At 42.3% G+C, this 22,867-nt stretch overlaps 1 pseudogene; it reads right to left on the bottom strand.

Moving 5' to 3' along the window:
* The window catches only part of LOC100685568, a 55,638-nt pseudogene that overhangs the window by 5,689 nt on the left and 27,082 nt on the right, over positions 1 to 22,867 (bottom strand).

Raw genomic sequence — 22,867 nt, 5'->3', positions numbered from 1 at the left:
ACCTTGGATGTGCAAGGAGACCTGGAGGTGATCTGAGTGCTTTGAGCTTTTTATTGCTGTTCCTTAATGGGAAGGGGATAGAAGTAGAAGAGGGAAGGAAAATAAACAGAGTGAAACCAGAAGAAGGAGTGAGAAGTACCACTGAGCAACATGTAGGAAGCTGGAACTTGGGTTGGTAAAGATGGTGAAGGGCTTACAAAGAATATTGTTCAATTTTAGGTTGTTTGCATTTTTATGTATTTTATATATTTTATCAGTCCTTTCTATCTGCCAAGTCTTCATGAAAGTCAGCACCATGCAGAGGCCTTGTGGTGGGGATGCAGGAAAGAGGTGATAAAGCAAGCGCAGAGACTGATACTGTAGCTCAGATGATGCATTTTGAAACACGACAGCATGTCGGGACAGCAGCGCTCTCTGAACTGAGTGACTTAGAACAGAGGCTCACAGCGAGAGGTGTGACCAGCAGAAATACAAGCCACTCCCTCAGCAGAAATATAAGCCACCCCTTCCCAGAAACCCTGGAGAGATTGGGAATGACTCAGACTTCCTACTGAATTTGGCATGGGATCAGAAGCAGCTTCATTTATATCTCAGTGGTCAGGGGACCTCAAGGGACATCTGGTAAATACCAAACTGCTCTAAGTAGTTTGCAGCACAAGAAGAGTTTGGGTTTCTAGGTTGGGAACCATTAGATAGTTCTTGATGGCTCCTCCTTTCTGCATCACCTTTCACAGGTGGCCCAAGAAACATGGAGGTTCCTGGCTCAGTACACTGTTAACACTCTTTAAAATATGGCTCACATGCAGAAGTTTGGCAGTCCTCATGCTTCTAGAAGAAATACCATCTACATCTTTCCAGTGTGACTTAGCAGCTCTGGGGAATGAAAGTACAAGTTTCTAAGTAATAAAGACAGAGCAAAACACTATTTGGGAAAGGGACATTAATTGTTGGCAGTTAAAAAGTAATGAGTAATTCATAGTGGCTTTCTGCTCTGATTTACATGGTAACCTTTTTTCTCCTCCACAATAAAATTCACAAACAACAGAAACATCTGTTTATGGGTCTCCTGTCTCCCATCTGCATTCATTAGGCATCTGGGTGGGGGTGTCAGAAACTTCTAACTCATCAATGCCTCCCCTGACAACATCTGATTCCAGTTCCCTTGTTACACCCAGAGGGGCCCCTTCCAAAGCTGTAACTAAAACCAGTTTCCTTGGATGGCTTTCAAGTACTAATAATATACCCCATTTGCAGATGGAATCATCCTGGTGGTGAATGGGAAGCCAGCGAGGTCCTGGAAATATCCCCCAAGGTCTACATCTTCCTCCCTGCCAAGTATGCATGCCCAAGGGCATGGGGAAGGGAGCTTTAGGTAAGGCCTTCACACCTGGGATCCAAGGGTATCAGGTCCCTAAAGATGTGAAAGTGACAGAAGGAGAGGTTTTTATGATGCACCACAAAATACAATAAAGTCCCATCAGACAGTCACTTAAAGAGAACATTATCTCCTCTTGGATGGTTGCTATCACTTCTCCTCACTCCGTGGAGGCTGTTTCGACACCGTGCCCTATCATCATGCCTTAATGTCAAATTACTGAGGCAGTAAGTCCATAAAAGGAGTGTGTGGAGTCATGTGACTGAGCTGAAAATTTCGGAAGAAGAGCACACAATTGTATATTAAGGGAGAAAATATCTAGAACTTAAATACTCATCTCTGCTGCATTTTCTTTTGCCTTTTGAGAGTTTAATAACATATTTCTTTTCTACCCTCTGTCTAAAGATGTAAGGTTTTGGTGGCAGATGTTAGTAGCAAATGCGCTTAGTAACAGTTGGGTTGCCACTGTCTGCTTGTCCCTTCCAGACCCTACCTACAGTCCTCTTGCTACCTCCACCTCCTCCTTGGCCATTTTCCCTAATGCGACTACCCCTGAAACTGAAAGGTGCTGGACTTCAGAGTAGACAGTTTCCCGTGCAAAGCTGGAGCTACACGTGAGCTTGTTAAAGCTTGGCCCAAACAGGAGGTTTGAGCTAGATGATGCCAGTAGTGTTCCTTACCCAAGACTGGTCCCCCTCCAGTCCTGCCTGAAAGTCTGAATGGCTGCTGTCACTACCCTCCTCAGTCTTACCCAATAAGGAGATGATATGGTTGAGAGATCACAGTATCAGAACCAAACAGGCCCTGGTCTCAAATCTGATTCTTATAAGCTGAATAGCTAAAGGGCCTTGGTTAGCTCACCCAACCTCTCTGAGCATCAGTTTCTTTTTTTTTTTTTAATGGGAATTCCACTTACCTTGTAGAGTCTGTACTTAGTAAGTACTCAGTAACACAAGTCTTCTTTTCTTTTGTGATTGTTGCTGTTTCTGTGCTGTTGAAATAAGAAAGGAGGAGGAATGGAGTCCCACAAATGAGAAACTATCTCTTTTTCCTTGGAGATTAAGCCACTGTCTTAGTGGCAGAGGAGGGGGAGGATCTTAAGCAGGCTCCACGCCCAGCATGGAGCCCGTTGCAGGGTTCAATCACACAACCCTGAAATCATGACCTGAGCCAAAATCAAGAGTCATTTGCTTAATCAACTGAACCACCCAGGCACCCCCACAAGAAACTATTTCTTGAGGACTTGCATTCTTGGAAGTAAGACTAGCACATTCTTTCACAAAGGAAAGAAATCCTTCCTGGTCTCTGCCAGGTCCAGATATCCCACTCTGCCCTCTGGAGTTAAGAAATATCTTAAGCTAGCCCTGAAAAGGCAGAGAAGCCTTTCCAATTCTGCCCAACCTGAAAATTTAGCAGTCATGGAAAAACACATTGGGAATTAATTAAAGACTACCAAATATACTTAAAGACCAATCAGAAACCTACCCGTATGGAATGCTCAGCAGAGATGATCTTCAGGACAATTTTTATTCTATGAAACCTTCCCAGCTCCTTCAAACCCCTGCTGAAAGGGAAGTGACAGCGGACCATCTCCTTGTAGCTGCAAGCTTATGAATAAATGGCCTCAGCTAATTGGGTCTCTGGCTTATTTTCGTCTTTGACAGCAGGGTAACTTACTAATTCACTGTAAGTCGTTAATGTGTCACCCCTGATTTGTTACCAAAGGGTAAATTTGGAAGGGGTAGATGTGTCACATATGCTTAGATAGGGACAGAACTGAGGCATGGAGAATGGGGTGCCTGGCAAACGTGCACTAGATATATGCTGGGTTTCTGAGGTGAAGTGGATGAAGCTCTTTAAAGAAAGAGACAAAATGCTAAAGACATCTTTACCTAAGTCATACTTATTTCCAACGATGGCACTAGAGGCCTGCTTTAGAAATAGTGTGATTATCAGTTAACTATGTCATCCATGGTCAGGTGTAGAGTATATAAACATGCTCCATTCGACTTGAGTACAAGGAAAGTCACCTTGCTTTATTTTTATGTTCAATTTAATTTGGTGAGACCCTTACCATCATGCAAATTCAGAAGTCCTAGGAAGAGAGGAATGGCTTACATAGACCAGAAAATTTGACGATCTATGTCATCACATCCCTAGCAGTTGCTGCTAAGATACTCAGTGTCCAAGTTAGCAAGACCTGTTTAGGAGGTGGGATGTCCCTGACCTGTACCAAGTGGGCCTTGGAATCTATTGCCAAGACTTCTAAGCAGATCCATTCTCCCTTGGCTTCGTACAGCCACCGTTCCATCCAGAGTGCTATAGAAAGGCAGGCCTTGGGCTTCCACGTCTCGTGGAGACCACTGCCCACTCCAGGGTAGCCACTGGAATTTCTAAGGAACAAGAGGGCCACAAGCCAGTGCCTGCCTCAATTCCTATTAATTCCTCTCCCCATCTGTTGGATGAGCTTCTAGCTCCCAGATAATATCTAGGTGGAGCCACACAGACAATTGGCCACCTTCATATAATGAAGCAAGGGGAAGAAACCTCTTTCAAGTTTCCTGAAGCCAGCTTCTCTGGGACCCTCATACAAATAAAGAAAATGTACCCCTTCCTCAAAACACATCATGTGTCGTCAGAAAATTTTCCATATTTGTTAGAACAAAACTCATATTGCCATCTGCCAGATTTTCTTATAGTAAGTACAAGAAGTCATGATGTATACAGTATATTAGAGCCCTTAGAGGAGATGTCTTTCTGCAGTGCACAACCCACACAACCTACAAGCCTTATTTACAACTTTCATTGGAGGCTCTGAAAGCAGAGAGCAAACTTGAAAAAAGTAGGATCCAAAAGAAAACCCAGCATAAAAGGATAAGGATGCTAAATATTCTTTTTTTTTAAGATTTTATTTATTTATTCATGACAGATGCACAGAGAGAGAGGCAGAGACACAGGCAGAGGGAGAAGCAGGCTCCATGCAGGGAGCCCAATGTGGGACTCGATCCCGGGACTCCAGGATCAAGCTCTGGGCTGAAGGCAGGCGCTAAACCAGAGCCACCCAGGGATCCCCGGATGCTAAATATTCTAACCTGTTTAGAGAATGTATGCATTCTATATGGCTTTCACACAGTGCCTGTTTCTAAATTTGAATTATGCATCAAACAGTCTTCTTTGAGGTACGTTTATGTAGAATGCAGACGATAGGCCTCCAGAATAGGTGGGCAGGGGAAATGGAGCACCTTTTCTCTTAATCTTTAATAGTATGTAGGACCTTCCCATACTGGGAGAAAAGACCACAGAAGCCAGTCATCAACCCTCCAATGCCGGCTTTTCACTGAAGCCAGGGACAAGCTGTCTCCATGGCCCAGTGACAAGAAAAACACTCTATACATTGTGCTCAGGCAATTGTTCCAAAACTAGGAGTCAACAAAGCTCTAAAACCATCACACTTGGCTTCATTCACTGAGTGATCTTTGGCAGAGGGCTAAGGAGCCACGCTCTGAGAACTGGGATGATAAAAAGATCATTCAAATGCCTGGAGGGGGGGTGTATGGTGAAGCCAAGGTACATTCCATCATGCCAACTTCCACAGAGCTGGAGAAAAGAATCCCAGGAAATAGTCAAGGAGAACGGACAATACATCTTTTTGCTATCAGCGAACTGAGACCTACAGGGAAAATCTTTTGGTGGATGCCCCCATGGTAACAATCCACCTCAATGAAACAAGGTTATCAGAATCAGGCAATTGTCTACCTGTGAGGTAGTGCATTGTTCACACTCCACACAGCTCACAAGGGCCATGTCACAACCAGAGTGCCATGCGCAGTCACCACTTAGACAATTGCTTCCTGGCCCACTCTGTCTTTATTCTCAGGTGTGCTGAACTCACAATTCTCCATCATCATCATCATCATCATCATAGTCTTCAGAGTTGAAACCTCACCTGTTTCTCCAGGTATAACCTTCATTATCCTAACACTGATCCTGATAATACACAACTCCAGCTGTTACTGCCTCCCCAGCTCAGCTAACCTGCTCTGGAACTCTGTTCTCCATGCCATGCTCAGTCCTGGCCCACCCCAACATGGAAGCAGACAGTGCATATCTCTAGACAGACGGCTGAGAACATGATCTTCCAAAGAGCCTCCGAACCCTCAGTCCCAAGGACTTGTTGAGAGACATAGGCAGACCTCAACTTAGACTAAATTCTATTTGGGGAGTAAGGTTTCAGCAACATTTCAATTAAAAAAGATCACAAATTCTGTACTGGGGCACCCATAGAGATAGAAGAAAGAGCTCTAATGAAAAACAGTAAGGCACCTGGCATTCCATGTTCTCTCCCCCATTACTCCCACCATATATTTAAGTAATAACTTATTTACCAGAATAATATCATGTGAGCAATCCCAGATGCTCGGGCTCTTAGCATCTACAGCTTTCCTAACAGAGTTAGATGAACAACAGGAGGCTGGAATAGAGATTGGATAAGCCAGGCTGCAGTATCCCCCACAGCAGAGCCAGAGTTTGGACTTGAGGTCTATTTGATGCTGGGACTTACTCTCCTAGTTGTTACTGCTACAGACTCTGCTTTATTTTGTTAAGTGCCAACCAATGAAGCTTTAAAGGAGCTAAGCATAAGTTCCAAGAGTGAAGTTCAGAAATGTATAGACTATTAAAACCGGTTAGTTGAGAAATCTTCCAAAGGAGTCAAATGGGAATCTAAAATGGCAAAGGGACTGAGCCTTTTAAGGAAGCAGAAAAGAAAGAAGGTGGGACAGTGGAGGGAAAGGAGAGAAGAAAAAAAATTAGAAAGAGAGAAAAAAGAAAATAGAGGAGGGAAGGAGGGAGAGATGGGAGGAAGAAAACATTTAGTTTACTACATAATCCCATTTAGGATTTACTCCATATAAGTCATATAAGGATCCACAGCTTGCTTAAAAAAAGAAAAAGAAAAAGAAAACAAAGGAAAAGAAAAACAACAAAAACCACTGAAACAGCTTAATAGTTGACAATGGCTGAACATAAGTTTTCTTAAAATTAATACAATTGGAGCCAATACATAAAAAACGTAATTGTATGAAGTCTTCTTCTTGCTAATCAATTAACCAGGGCTCTCTATGCCCTTTAGATGTCACTGAATACCCACGCCCCTGGAGCAGACTCCAGGTTTTGCTACTTTCTTCATACTTTCCTTCCTCTGGTCCCAGGATCTCACCCAGCTTGGGTAGCTGGGAAAAGCAACAACCAAATTCCATGAGGTTGTTGCTAAGTGTCACAGACAACTCAAAATACCCTAACGGTATGTTCTGAGAACACTGGTTCCTCGAGATGATGAAAGAGTTTACACTGCTTGAAAAATGTCAATGACTTTATTTACTTGAGAACATCTCAAACTTTTACTGTGCTGATTTATATTGTCAATATCTGATAGGATGTAGTTAATGTCATATCTCTTAGGCGTGCTTTTTTTTTAAGAATATTTTGGGGGTTAGTAGGACACAAAAACCATTTGAGGATCCCTGACTTGATCAGCTCCCCTTTCTAGACAATTTTGCATTTTGCTGCAACCACTCCCAGGGAAGACTCTTACTACAGAAGTTTCTAGCAAAAAAGTGAGAGGACCAGGAAGAAAAAGTGGGCAAAGAGACCAAATTCTCTAAACCTCCATCATTCTGTAGCTGTTGGACCATTTATAGGTGGAGCCAATCCTTCCAGAAATACGGACACCTCCTTGGGCTTGAGTGTTCATTTCACCAAGGACATCTACAACAAAGTCTCATCTGAATCAACAATGAGAAATCCACATTCTTCATGTTAGCAACAAGAAAGAAGGACTACAAGAAATTTGGGTCTCACACATACTCTGTAAACCAATAAGCATGCAGCAAATCTCTTGCTTGGCAGTGTGTTCTTGGGGGGAGAACAAAAGGAATTAAAAGCCATGTTTTTCGTCACCCTGGAGAGCTCAAAAGGCACATAATTTTGTAAAACAACAAAAATATGTATAAAGGAAGAAACTAAAGCTTGCAAGTCCTCCACTGACCTGTAAATGTAATAACTTGGGAGTGTTTCCTCTCTCACAGAGGGAGGCAGCAGCCCTGCTCTTGCAGGAAGCCAAAGTGGCCAACTCACCACCAAGAGCCTACCTTCTTTGTACCAGATCCCAATAAATCCACAGGCACTGCGGGCTCTCCTTTTGCTGTTTGCTTTCAGGCAAAACTCCCACTGATTTACAAATGCCCACTTCCCACACAAAGAAGAATTTCTGGAGGAGAACTGCCAGAGGAGAATAAAGGCCCAGAATGTGCTAGGAATTGAAAACGGTCCTTTTTGTGTTAATTGGATGAGAATGCAAATGACAAGGAGTGCAAACAGTGAGCACCCTCCACCCCAGGGAAGTCACTAACCCTCCAAGTGGAATGTTGGGTACCTGGACAGGAATTGGAAACAAAAGTACAACAGCAGACTCTAAGTGGGTGTCTAACCCTGAAAAGTTCAAAGCCAGTAGTTAGGCTGAGGCCCTGAAGTCAGGGACCAAAATTCAAGAACACTAAGAAGAGTCCGGTGATTTTTATCAATTATTACACATAATTCTCCTAATAACCTTCCAAGGTGTTGTTATGGGGCTGGGAAGGTAAGTGACCCGCTAAATCAACACAGTTCTGAGCAGCAGAACTAGTATGTAAGCCAGCCCTGGCCTTTCTCCTGTTAAAGATAAACCAAGGCATGTTGAAAATGTTAAGAGTTCATTTGAGCAAAAATCAATTTGAATCAGGCAGTGCCAAAGCAGACAGTTAGGAGTGTTCAATGGACAGGAGCCAGGGGAAAGACTTCTAGAGAGAAGAGGCAGAAAGCAAGCAAGCAAACTATGTGGTTGACTATAGCTGAGAGCCTCCTTGGCTGTTTGTGATTGGTTGTCCTTAGTGTTTTGATTTCATAACCTTGAGGCACTTATGGGCTTAGATTTGGGTTTGCTTACGCATGTTGCCATGGCTTCAGAGCCACCTCAGACAAAAGGCCTCCTTGTTGAATTAATGTAATATCCCTATAGCATCCATCTCCCTGTAGCCCAGAATCAGCACCTAGAAGAGTCACCTCTACCTGGCTTCTCTTTAGTTTTTAAATCCCATAGGTAACACCTGAGTATGGTCTCTTCCTTATAAACAATAAAAAACATAAGCAACAAGAACTCTCAACTATTATAGATAAAGTCAAAGTCCTACTAGACCACCATGCCCCATCCTGTCTTCTAAACAGATAACTGCTGCTACCCTTTGGCATGTCTCTTTCTAGAGCTTCTTGCATTTACATTCACATATGTGTACCCATGAAAATACATAGCACTGTTTCGTGGGAGCAACTCTCACAGAAATGATGTCATGTATTGCTCTGAACCTTGCTCTTTTTTTACTCAACAGTGCATCTTGGAGATCTTTCTCTGATAGAGCACCCAGAGCTACCTCATTCATCCTAACCATAGCAATGCATTCAGTAGCCTGGCAGTGCAGTGTGACTTATGTAGACATTCCCCCATTGTCGGGCATTTAAGTTGTGACTAGCTTTTTTTTCTGATGTAACAGTCTTGCCATGACATGTGGTGATGACCCAGGCACATTTAAGGACCCAACACAGGCAGACCTCTGAGAATTATCTGAGAAAGCATCCCAGGAGATAGAGAGATGTGGAACCTTTAACCCAGCGAGGAGGCTCCAGTGGTGATGGCTGCAGGGGATGCTCAGGGGAGCCTGCTGTCCCCAGTGGCCACAGATCACGTTTGTTGGAAACTGAGAAGTTCCTGTGAAAGCCAGACGCAGCCTTCCAGTTTAAAGAGGAGACTGCAAATAAAAAACACACTTAAAAAGTATAGTTGATGTAAAATGAAATAGTCACTATGGAAAACAGTATGGAGGTTCCCTCAAAAAATTAAAAATGGAATTGTCACATGATCCAGCAGTTCCGTTGTTCCAAATATACTCCAAAGAACTAAAAGCAGTCTCTCAAAGAGAGATTTGTACACCCATATTCATAGCAGCATTATTCACGGGAGCTAAAACATGGATGCTAGCCCAAGAGCAGACAGATGAATGAATAAGGAAAATGTCATATATACATACGGTGGAATATTATCCAGCCCTAAAAAGGAAGGGAATTGGGCAGCCCGGGTGGTTCAGCGGTTTAGCGCCGCCTTCAGCCCAGGGCATGATCCTGGAGACCCAGGATCAAGTCCCACATCAGGCTCCCTGCATGGAGCCTGCTTCTCCCTCTGCTTCTCCCTCTGCCTGTGCCTCTGCCTCTCTCTCTCTGTCTCTCTCATGAATAAATAAATAAAATCTGTTAAAAAAAAATAAAGGAAAGGAATTCTGCATGTGCCACAACATGAATGAATCTTGAAGATATTATACTGAGGAAAACAAGCCAGCCACAGAAAGACAAATACTGTGTGATTCCACTTACTTCAAGGTATTTGGGGTAGTTAAAAATCATAAAGTCAGGGGCACCTGGGTGGCTCAGTGGTTGAGTTCTGCCTTTGGTTCAGGGTGTGATCCCAGGGTCCTGGGATCAAGTCCTGCATTGGGCTCCCCACAGGGAGCCTGCTTCTCCCTCTGCCTATGTCTCTGCCTGTCTCTCTGTGTCTCTCATGAACAAATCAATAAAATCTTTTCTAAAAATCATAAAGTCAGAAAGTATAATAGTGTTTGCCAGAGGCTGGAGAGGTGGGGGCATGAGGAGTCCTTGCTTAATAGGTATCGAGTTTCAGTTTTCCAAGACAAAAAAAAGTTCTGGGCATAGATGGTGGTGACAGGTGCACAACAATGTGAATGCATTCGATGCTACTGAACTGTACACCTAAAAAATGGTTAAGATGGCAAATTTTATGTCATTATTTTAACACAGCAAAAACAAAAGACAAAATAAAATTTTTACAAGTGTAGTTACATTTTCCCTGGAATAATTAAAGCAAGCCCTACAAAACTGAGGACTCCATGCATCCCAAACCCAAACCAACTTGAGAGGTTAATATTGATAAAGTACAACTTCAGCTCTTCAAACTAAACAAGTATTGAAATGCAGCCCATGCTTTAATGCTCTTTTTATAGATTTATAATATTTTTCCTCTTTTGAAGCAAATGAGAAAATAGATTAGTCCTATATCGGATCCATAAAGGTGCAGGGAGACACTGGCTAAGGAAACCTACTAATGTGGGCAAGTGGAATCTACTAGGCCAGAAGGAGAGCAAATTAATTTTATTCACTATTCTTACCAGTCCAGTTAATCCTGGATTGCATGAAATCCCAAAAGATTATGTTTTATTCTGCCTGTTTCCCACCAGCCTATGCCTGGGGAATGTCTGCACATCCCTCCTCACCCTGCTTGCCTTCCCATCCTACAGGACAGCCCTTCCCCCCGGCCCCCGTTCAATACCAGCAGAGCAGTGCATGCACATTATATACACAGAGGTTCCTGCTTGACCCTCAGACTAACTATGTGTAAGCTTTGGGGAAGGAAATTCTCTGGCATGTGCACTTTTTCTCTCAACCTATAATGCAGTTTCTGGCGCTGCATTCTCAGTAAACACTTTTTGACCTGAAGATCCCTAAGGAGAGTACTCTCCTCATCCAATCATCTCCAAAAGTTTACAGGAAACAGGTGGGGCGGGGTGGGGGGGGGGGGAGGAGAAGCAATAAGTTACCAGCTCAATTCATCAATTCACTCAGTAACTCCTTAAGGAATTAACTCTGTGGAGTAAAGGTTTTTTTCTTTCCTCCTTAAATTCAAGCATACTTCCTAGAATCTCCAGTATCTGGGAATTTGTGTTAAGTAGTCTTTGTTAATTAAATAATAGATTTAAGAAGCAAAGAGCTCATATATAATATATATATATAATATATAAGGCTCATATATAATAGCCTTCTGGTAAACAAAAGCCCTCACTTCTGACTCCTGGAGAATCTACCTCCTGGAGCTGGGGTGAGGAAATGTCCCATGCATGGGTGACACTCTCTTGGCTATCTTGAGAACCACACTGAGGTTCAGGAGACTAGAAACCACGTCCAGCATTTCCATTAGGAATGTTCATGATCTTAGGTGTATTATCAACTCCTATATGTCAGTTTCCCCATTTACAAAATGGAAATAATAAACATGCCCTGCCTACCTAATCCAGATTGCCGACTCCTACTCATCCTTAAACCATGTCCAAGCATCACCACACCTTGGCACTGCTCCTGCACACCTTCCCATTAAGAAAAGTATTTGCAGCAGTGGACAGATTCTAAATTGACTACAGCAGTATCTGTAGTCTCGCATGCTCTTCCAGTAGCCTGCTCCCCTGTTCCTCCTCCTCCATCAAGAGGTGGAATCTACTTCCCCTTCCCTTGACCTTGAGCAAGGCTTTGTGACAGTTTCCACAAATAGAATGCATGAAAGCCTAGAGTCAAGTCTTACCTTATAAAAGATGACAACAGTGAAAAATTATGTTTTGTGCCCTCTTTGGAGATACACCTTCAGAGCCCTGAGCCATCACATAAGAAGTCCACTTACCAAGAAGCCACCAAGCAGGGGAGACTATGTGGAGAAACCAAACCGACGGAGAAAGACGTCCAAAGGTCACCAACCACCCCAGCTGCTCCAGCCCCCAACTGCTGTGTCTTCTCAGCACAGGTGACAGACACATGAGTGAATAAGCCTTTGCAATGTCGCTGGCCCCAGCCACCACCTGATCGCAACCTCATAGAGACTCTGACCCAGAACTGCCCCACCAAATTGCTCCTGAATTTCTGACGCTCAGAAACCATTACTGATAACATATGACTCTTCTTATTTTAAGCTGCTAAGTTTAGAATGAATTGTTACATAACAACAAATAACCAGGGAACACCTGGGTGGTTCCATGGTTGAGTGTCTGCCTTTGTCACAGGTTGTGATCCCGGGGCCTGGGATCGAGTCCCATATCAGGCTCCTCGCAGAGAGCCTGCTTCTCCCTCTGCCTATGTCTCTGCCTCTCTCTCTCTCTGTCTCATAAATAATTAAATAAAATCTTAAAAATAAATAAATAAATAACCAGAAACACTCTCTCCCCTGAGAAGCCCACACCTACATCATACCACACCTACATTTATACACCTATAAAATAACTATGCGTTTATCTATTATAATTTCCTATTTGATAGCAAGGTTTTCTTGGTCTAGAACCATATATCATTATACTCAATTTTTAGTGCAGTGCCTCGATAAAATGTATGAGGTATTCAATAAGTTTGGAAGGATGGATAGATGCACGGATGGAGAGATGGAGAAATAATTAAGTAAACACCTCCCAAAGAGGCTATAGAAAAATATAAATGGATGGATATAAAGTATCTGTAACAATATCCTGCATATTGTACAAGGTTACCTGTTCTAAAATAGCCATAAGGGATGCTGAACTCTAGGAAACTGAGGGTTGCTGGAGGGGAGGTGGGTGAAAACAAGGGATAATTGAGTGATGGCCATTCAGGAGGGTACTTGATGGAATGGGCACCAAGTGCTCTATGCAACTGAATCACTAAATTCTTCCTCTGAAACTGAAAAAAAAAAAAAAAAAGAACAGGAAAAAAAATATGTCTGTTACTTAAGATGGGTATGATATGGTTAGGGAAGTTTATAATAAACAACATTTTCGGGGTGATAAACTCGATAACTTCCACTCATTCTACTCTGATCCAGCTAAGCTGGGCTACAGTTACTTGACTGCTTGTCTGCATTTCCATTAGTTATAAGCCCCATGGGAGCCACAATAATTTTATTTTGTTTACCACTTTACCCTTAGAGCCTAGCATAGTGCCTGCATAGACTGATGTGTTAGAGGTAGAGGAAGGAAAGGCAGAAGGAAAAGTGTATCAGAATTCAATATAAGTCTCTTTAATGGTCTCCTTGACTGTGTAATTGTCACCTTTTTAAAACTTTCAAACATTTTAGTTGTTCCTGATTTCAGATTGAATCCAGAAGGCATTTGGAGAAAGGGAGATCCTAAGCCCAATGCTTATAATCTTCCTCATTATCAAGTCTTTATCAAGCAGCAGTCTGCCTCAACAATGAGCTATGCAAATGCTGGGCAATTGCCTTCTGGGGCAATTGCAATCTGAACAGAATCCTGGTATGTATTGCACGTGTAACTCTCCCAGCAGTGCATGAACAGAAAAAAAAAATTAACAAAGAAGGAGTTTGATGAAGTGGCTAGGGTCATCAGGAGTTTTATTATATGTAGAAAGAACAAAACAGTTCTGAAAAGTTCGATAGTCTGCCTAAGGTTACTTACTGCTAGTAAGCATAATAGCTGCTACTTAGCAAGATAAACACTTTAGTGGATTAACTCATTTCATTCTCATAACAACCCCAGGGGAATATTATTAGCACCCCCATTTTAAAGATGAGGATTTCGATGAATAGAGAAGCAATGTGCGCAAGTCAGAGGCCAGGAACTGGGGAAGACAGAACCTAACCCAGAAAATGTGTCTGAAGACTTCAGGCTCTTGAGTGTTATGTCAACTTGCCACAGACTGTGGTCACACATTACAGAAGTAGGATCCACAGCCAGTTTTTCCCAGCTATGGGCAACATGATGCAGCAGGGAAGCAGGGGAGGTGGTGATTACTTTGAAAATAACCATAAAATTCCTCTCAGGGAAAATTAAATAAGCAAATCAGGTTTCATGGACCTTTTTGATAGGGACTTGAAGGCCAGTAGGCATAGCCCGGAAGAACTGAAACTACAGAGTTCACTGTTTGTGACCTTGTGAATTTTAAAAATATATATATTTATTTTTATTATTTATGAAAGAGAGAGAGTACAAGCAAGGGGAGGGGCAGAGGGAGAGGGAGAAGCAGACCCCCCGCTGAGCGGGGAGCCTAACCTAAAGTTGATCCGAGGACCCTGAAACCATGACCTGAACCAAAGGCAGATGCTTACCTGACTAAGCCACTGAGGCACCCTGAGAATTCATTGTTTTATACAAGAAATTAATGAGAAACCATAAGAGACTCTTAATCATAAGAAACAAACTGAGGGTTGCTGGAGGGGAGGTGGATGGGGGATGGGGTAACTGGGTGATGGGCACTAAGGAGGCCCTGTGATGTAATGAGCACTGGGTGTTATATAAGACTGATGAATCACTGAACTCTACCTCTGAAACTAATAATACATTGTATGTTAATTGAATTGAATTGAAATAAATTAATATATTTTTTCATAGGAAAACTACTTAAAAAAAGAAATTAACAAGAGTATAAGAAGTATGCTAGGTAGAAGTGGAAAATGAGGCCCCTACAAACACAGCAAGAGGCAGAATTTGGATAGAAAATGCTGTCAGTGACAACTCTCCAAAGGTGGAAATGACCAAGTTGCTTTAAAGAACAAGGACATCTAGCCATTCATGCAGAAGTCATTAGTGATAATCATCCACTGTTTCCAGTATTTCCATTTCTGGGCACACAGTTGAGGTGTACTTCCCAGACTCTGCAATTGAGTGGAGCCATATGACTAGTTCTCTCTAAAAAGACATGAATCCCTTCCTATTCAGTACATTTCATTGCCTCTAGAGTTCTCTTCCCCTCTCCCATTGTGATCCAAAACATTTGAGACAGGGACTACTCCAGCCTAGGACCCTGAGTTTCCATGATGAGCAGAACCCCCTGCTGACCCTTGATGGAGTATAATGAGCTATAGTTGCTTTCCCAACATTCCTTTATGGAAATTCTCAAACATTCAGAAATCGAAAGAATTTTATGGTGAACATCTTTGTAGCCACCACCTAGATCCTACAATTAACATTTTGCAATATTTGCTTTGTCTCATTTCCATCCATTCTTTCATCCCTCTATCCATTCATCAGTCCATTTTATTTTTGGATACATTTCAAAGTTGCAGGTGTCAATATAATGTCATTCCTAGGGGATCCCTGGGTGGCACAGCGGTTTGGCGCCTGCCTTTGGCCCAGGGCGCGATCCTGGAGACCCGGGATCGAATCCCACATCGGGCTCCCGGTGCATGGAGCCTGCTTCTCCTTCTGCCTATGTCTCTACCCCCCCCCTCTGTGACTATCATAAATTAATTAAAAAAATTTTTTTAAATGTCATTCCTAAACACTTCTGAATTCATATTGCTATGTAGAACCCATATTTGTCTGTACTTATCTTTCTGGCAAAATGTACATATATATTTTGAAAAATATAAAACATATGAAGTGGCTTAAACAAATCCTATATGCCCATTTGATGAGTTACACTTGTTGGTTTAAGCCATTGCTGTTTAGAGTTGTTACCACAGCATAACCTAGCCTATCCCAGTTATGAATTCCATTGTATGTTGTGCTGCCCTGTGATGTTACCAATCCTAGGTATCCCTAAATCTACCAGTCTACTGAACATAGCCTAAAGATAGTGAGAAGGGGAGGGTAGATTGATCTCCAGTATAGTGGTGTGGTAGCAAATCGGGCAGTGCACAGAGGAGTCAAAATGCCAAGTAGAGATTAAGAACTCTACACAAACAGACCTTGAAGTCAGAGGCATCCATCTTGGAGAAATGCAAGCATCTCCCCCCATCCAAGACAATTGGAGAATATTAGAAGGAAATCCAGAGGTGCTTGGGTTTCCTTCTAATGGAAACTGGCTCAGTTGTTTGGGCATCTAACTCTTGAATTCAGCTCAGGTCATGATCTCAGGGTCATGAGATCAAGCCCCACATCAGGCTGCACTCGTGGAGCCTGCTTAGGATTCTCTCTCACTCTTCCTCTGCCACTCCCTCCCCCCACCATCACCATGTCTCTCTATCATTCTAAAGAAGAAGAAAAATAAGAAGGGTGAGGAGAAATGAAGAATGAGGAGGAGGAGGAAACCCTGGGCTTGTCTTTATATTATGGAATGGATTTGAGCCAACTTGATCTGAATTTATTGGCACAGTTAGTTACTCATTCCTCCTTGAATAGTTTTCATTTGGCCTCCAGGATCACCCTCTCTCTTGTGTTTCCTCTTACCTTCCTGGGTGCTCATTCTCAGTCTCCAGGTTCACTTTACCTTCAAATGTTAGATTACTACAGAGTTCAGTTTCTGGGTCTCTCCTCTTTCCTATCTATCTTCATCCCCCTGCAGATCATGTCCAGTGCTATGACTTTAAACACAACCAGTGTAATAAAAATTCCCAAACTTAAATCTCTATCATGACTTCTCCCCTGAACTCCACTTTAAGATTTGACAGCCAACTTAACATCTCTACTGATAAGTAGAATAGGTACCTCAAACTTAATGTGTCCAGAACTCCTAATTGCTTCGTGAAACTGCTCCTCCTGAAACTATTCTTCCCCACCTCATATGTGGCATCTTCATCCTCCCATTGCTTAGGCCAAAAATCTAGTAGTCATTCTAGATACTCCCCTTTCTCTCATAGATATATAGACAGATAAAATGAGGAATTAAGCAATTGATAGAGATATATCCTCTTATGTCAAGAAATGTTCTGGATGTGAAGGTAAGCTGGCAGCAATATCTGTCACCCCATTGATCTCCAGGGTTGACTGGGCTGATCTGTATGTCTAAGCAGGTGCCCCTTTCCTTCCTCACCATTCCATGTGCATCCCTTTTAAAGCTGCACTGTTGATAAAAGAGGACAACCTTCCTTGATAAAGGAGGACCCTTCCTCAGTCAAGGGGAAGTTATGCTCCCCTCTGGAGCCTGCAAACAAGCTCTCAAAATCCATTCATAGGAAAACACAGGGTAGTGGAGTTTCCAAGACTCCATACTCATCCAAATGAGATGCTGCATGTAGCAGTCTGCCTTTCTTGGAAAGGAAAGGAAAGGAAAGGGAAGGGAAGGAAAGGAAAGGAAAGGAAAGGAAAGGAAAGGAAAGGAAAGGAAAGGAAAGGAAAGGAAAGGAAAGGAAAGGAAAGGAAAGGAAAGGAAAGGAAAGGAAAGGAAAGGAAAGGAAAGGAAAAGAAAGGAAAAGAAAGGAAGGAAAGAAAATTTCTTTACTTCTAGAATATCTCCAGAACCTGATGCCTTCTCTCCTCTTTTAGCACCACTCTCCTAGTCTAAGCTACCAACCATCTCTCCCCTGGATTATGTCAATAGGGTCTCAACAGATCTACCTGATTCTATTTTTGACCTTCTACAGTCTATTCTCAACATATCAGCCACAGTGGTTCAGTTAGTTACACGAGTCAGAACACATCATGCTTCTGCTCACTCTCCAATGGCTTCTCATTCACAGAGTAAAAGCTAAGCTCTTACCATGTTACAAAATCCTGCCTGATTTGGTCTCCCCTTACCTCCTAACCTCATCTTCTATTTTCACTAGTCTCCAAGCACACTGGCCCCTCATTTATTCTTGAGCATACCAGGCATGAGGGCAGCCCAAGTGGCTCAGCTGTTTAGCACCGCCTTCAGCCCAGGGCGTGATCCTGGAGACCTGGGAGCGGGAGCAGGCTCCCTGCATGGAGCCTGCTTCTCCCTCTGCCTGTCTCTCTCTCTCTCTCTCTCTCTCTCTCTCATGAATAAAAAAATAAAATTAAAAAAAAGAACATACCAGGCATTACTCCTGGCTGTTGTTTTTGTTTTGTTTTGTTTTTTAAGATTGTATTTATTTATTCATGAGAGATACAGAGAGAGAGGCAAAGACACAGGCAGAGAGAGAAGCAGGCTCCATGCAGGGAGCCTGACATGGGAGTTGATCCGGGGTCTCCAGGATCACACCCTGGGCCGAAGTCAGGAGCCAAACTGCTGAGCCACCCAGGCGTCCCTCCTGCCTGATTTAAATCAAAGAAGAGTTCTGCTAATCTAATGGGAAGGTGTAATCAGCCACAGGCTTGCTCAGAAGATCGATAATATCTACAGGGATGAGACTGATCTCATCTTTCCACTCTGTCAACTTCAAGGAAATGGCAACCAACTCTTCTTACAATCAAAAGGTGAGTTGTCATGGCTAGAAGCCTTGTGTCCTCCATGACAGTGTCCATAGGACAAAGTAAAGGGAGGATTAGCCCAAGGTCTCTGTTCTCAAGTGCCTCCCTCCTCCCCAGGAGGCAGAACTGTTCCAAAGCGCACTAGAAAAGCTCCTCTTCTTACATATCATATTCCAGAGCATATGGGCTGGCAAAGGGGAACATGCTTACCATGACAATCACCATTCTATGCCCCTGGGGCTAGGGACTTTATGACAACCATCAAGTAAATATTCTGGGAGCAAGGAAGAATGAGACAATTGGTATGTACTAAACACTATTGACAGGCCACTAAACTCAGAAAGAGGAGCACTGAACTCAATACTTGCTCTGCCATTAACCTTATGACATTTATAAGTGATGCCCCATTCTAGGACAGTTTCCTCATCTGCAAAATGAGGAGGTTGAGCTAGACGTTGCCTTCCAGCTTGAATTTTCTCTTATTCTGCGGACTCTGTGTGCCGTGGTAAAGATCTGAGTCTTCTTATGTGTCATTCCTCATATATGTATACATCTCTTTTAAATGATGGGAACTCTGGGAAGTCTTTGATCCTCTATTTTAAAAAGAGAAGGGAAATTTTAATGAGAACATTTTGTACTGCTCATTCCCTGCTGGCCCTTAAGAATAAAGGATCTTTTTCTACTATTACTGACATTTAAAACATAGCCATTCAGATTCAGTAATTAGGTCTCAAAATCACTCAGCATAAAACTATGGCTTCCCAACAATTATTCTAGCAAGGAAGCTAGAATGACCCTCTCATATCTGTGTTGCTGACAGTAATTCCTAACCATCATCTTATTACTTGATGTAAGAATGAAAAAATGAAAGCAATGCTCTTCTTGACACCAGAACCTCTGTCATTATCAGAACACAGAGGAGTAGGCTTGACCCTCTGTTTTCTGAAGGTCATTGGTGTTGAGAAGCTGGAAGACAAATTGTGAGCTCCAGAACCTCTGGTGGGAGGCATAGGAACATCGATCTCTCTGTGGAAGATGAGAACAGAAAAAATGGAAAGAAACAATTAAGCCATTGCTTTTTTTTTTTTTTTTTTTTTTTTTTATCAGAATGCCCAGCACCCAGCACGGTGCTTACCAGTACTCACGCAGTATGCACTGCATGAATTAAAGGACAAGTGAACCCATTGCTTTCTCAGAAAGCTCCATTTAGGTGTAACTGGCAATCTGCACAGATCAGCCACCTTACCTCTTCACTCCTTCTGCCTTTGGCATTGACTCACCCTGACTATTATTTGTCAGCTCATCTTTGATTCTCATGTTCCTGAGACAGTAATTGCAAAACTGCTCAGAGACAGTAAAATACAACTCAGCCCTCTGCCCTCGTACACAGCTCACCTCCTAACAGATCCAAATGGAGGTTGATTCAGGGAAATGCCGTCCCAGCCCCTCAATTTCACAGGGCATATCAGCCTTACTCCAGCCAGGCAGTTAGGGCATCTGGGTTCCACACTTAACTGGCGACACTAAAGGCATACACCCTAAGCATTCACCTGGAAGTATAACATTAAACATGCTGCTGCCTTTGGGTACTTATCCAAAGCTCAACTTAGAGGAAAAAAATTGTTTTGGAGGATATATGAAATCTATCCTTTTTATCCTTCCATCCAGATATTCTAAAGTCCACTCCTGATTTAAGTAAGACCAGCAGAAATCTGTTAGCTAACAAAGTCTCTGACCCCTTTCCCTCTCTACTGCCTCCCATTGAAAAGCTTCCACTGACTTGGGCTATGGTGTGACACCATCAGTCTACATTGAGAAACATAATGAGAGGCACTCCAAGGGAGCCCCAAATATCTACACAGAGGAAGCTGAGAGTACTGTTGCATTACACAGTGTTCTCATCGGGAAGAATCCCAGAAGGAATGTTATTCTTACCATGGCATCGAAATGAATGATGCACTCCTTACGGATGGGTTTGTTTTTAATCTCATGAACTCAGTAGTATAACCAATCAAATATCCCTTTTCATTTAGTTTCTAGAATACTTACAGAGCAATTTGAGGCCCATCTGCTACAAGAGTAACAGATTGTATGGTCTGCATTTTTGCTTTGGCTTCTTTCCTGGCTCCTTTTTCTATCTCCACCAGTAATTTCTCTTCTCATTTCTCACCTACATGTCTTTATGGAGTTTTGAAAAATTGAATGTATTCTTGTAAGTGCTTTAAATCATTTATGGACAAGGGAAGGGCATAAATTTGTTAATTGGTTCAGGCACATTAACATGAAATCCCATCTTATCAAATTTTGACAGGCATTTGAAATGTAGTCCTCCTTCCCAAAACCTTAGTGAGATGTGATGACACAAACAAGTGTTCTGATTATTTTCCCCATGAGTTGCAACTAAAAGGGCTTCAACCCACAGCGGTTCTAAGATCAATGGGCAATGCTATGTTTAATAACTGCACAGAAGGACAACTGGCAGGAAAGGATGTGGTTACTAATTATTGACTCAGGACTGGAAGGATGAGCAACAAAGACAAATGTTGTGTATGTAATACCTGTGCCAAAGACTAGCCCAAGCATAGGAAGGAGCCAGGTGTGAAAGACTCCAAAGCTTGACTGAAAGAATGCTGGCAGCACAGAATGTCACACCAGAGCAAAACTGAGTGCCTGGGACATCCATAACTATTCCATACAACCTTGACCCACCACCTTGGTTGATTGTATCATGCAATCATGTACATGCGATTGCATGTACATTTCACCTGTACAGATTGTGAAGCTTCCCTTTCACTCAGAATGAAGAAACTTTAAGGTTAAAAATGAAAAACAAGAAGAGTCGATATCACAACAGCTGCTGTAAAGACAAATACAACTTGCAAATTTTCTGAGGGCTAACACTTTAAATTCTCTAGGCTATGTATGGAGTGATGGGGTGGGATCTACAACAGCTGTAATTCAATTCTTATGTTATATGAAGCTAAAATGGCATTGCTTGATATTAAAAGTTCTTATAAAATAAAAAAATCCTCAAAAACAGCATTGGAAATAAAATGCAAGCCCTAAAAATTTCAGATTGTACCTTCCATCCCAGCCTCATTCCAAATCTAAACTATGTATCTCTTTTATTCATAAAATGATACATATACTTATGAATAAAAGCCCAAAGCTGGGCATTTTGAAATGAGTTATCTAACCTCTGAAAGCAAATAAGATCATTTCCTTTCACATCTCTTCATTCCTAGCAATTACCTGGCTGAATTTCAACCTGACTCTGAATCGGGAGGGAGCATCTACTTTGCCCTGGCTGAATATATTGTGAGCAATCCGTATGCATGTTTTCTTCCATTCTAAAAGCCTATCTCTTAATAAGATTTTTTATTAATTTCCTCAAGCAGATTTCCACTATCAGAGGTGCTGGCTGTGCATCACAAATGACCTACATTTTAGTGGTTACCGGTCATTATGTAAGTAAGGAGGGAAACATCTCCTTCTGTGCGACTCAATGGTTTAATAATTATTAATGAGACATTATGCCTTTAAACATTTCTGACAGATGATTAAATGCACTATAAATGTTTAACATCACTCTCTGAGGTCTGGCAATGTGATGTCAAATGCCTACTCATGCTTCACACAATCAGAAAAGACAAATTAGATTATGGCAATATGGCAGCATTATTGATTTTTGTTTGTAATATTTACAAACTGCAGGTAAAACATAATGTGAAAAAAAAAAGCGTGTATGACAATGGCAGGTCCATTTACTCAAAAGTTTTTCCTTTACACTCATTTGGAAGTAATTTACCTGGTAGGCAGTGGTGTTGGGACAACTCTTGAGTCAACTTCTTGAGCTGTATATCCTTCTTCCTGGGCTCTGGATGACAGGAGGAGACTCATTCTCATGTTGAGACTCATGGCCCATCTTTGCCAATCCTAGGAAATAGGAACTTTGGCCCAGAGACCAGTTTGCCTGTCAGAATCACCCAGAAATTTTTTAAAGACCTATGTAGGCCTCTCACTATTTAGTCAAACCAGGATCTCTTGAGGTGGTCACAAGCATTGGTGTTTTATTTTTAACTTCAAAATATCTGTAAAATATAGCTAGGGTTTGAGAACTTTTGATGTATACCATCCGCTGTGCCAGATTTAAAACATGGACTCAAAATTCTTTGACATGCCTCTCATTAAGAGGTGGAGCCTAGAGACACTTCCCTATAATCTGGGCTTCATGACAACTTGACTGATGGATTATAAGGCAAAAGTGATGCCGTGCTAATTTCTAGGTTCAGTCCTTAACAACTGGAAGCTTCCACTTTCTTCTGTCTCCTAAGACCTCATTCTTAGAACCCAGCTACCATGCTGGGAGGAAGCCCAAGCAGCCTGTGGGAGGTCCATATGGAAGGAAATTGAGGTCCTGACCCAGAGTCTGCTTGAGTAACTAGACTCACCAACCATGTGAATGAGCCATCTTGAACGTCATTCCTCCAGCTCCCGGTAGATCTGCCCTAGCTTTCATCATATAAAACAGAGACATGCTGTCCCTGCCAAGCCTTGG

Source organism: Canis lupus, chromosome 19 (genome assembly GCF_011100685.1).
Source record: "Canis lupus familiaris isolate Mischka breed German Shepherd chromosome 19, alternate assembly UU_Cfam_GSD_1.0, whole genome shotgun sequence".
Classification (NCBI taxonomy): domain Eukaryota; kingdom Metazoa; phylum Chordata; class Mammalia; order Carnivora; family Canidae; genus Canis; species Canis lupus.
Note: the sequence above shows the minus strand (reverse complement) of the source record. Positions and strands in the feature narration are given on the sequence as shown.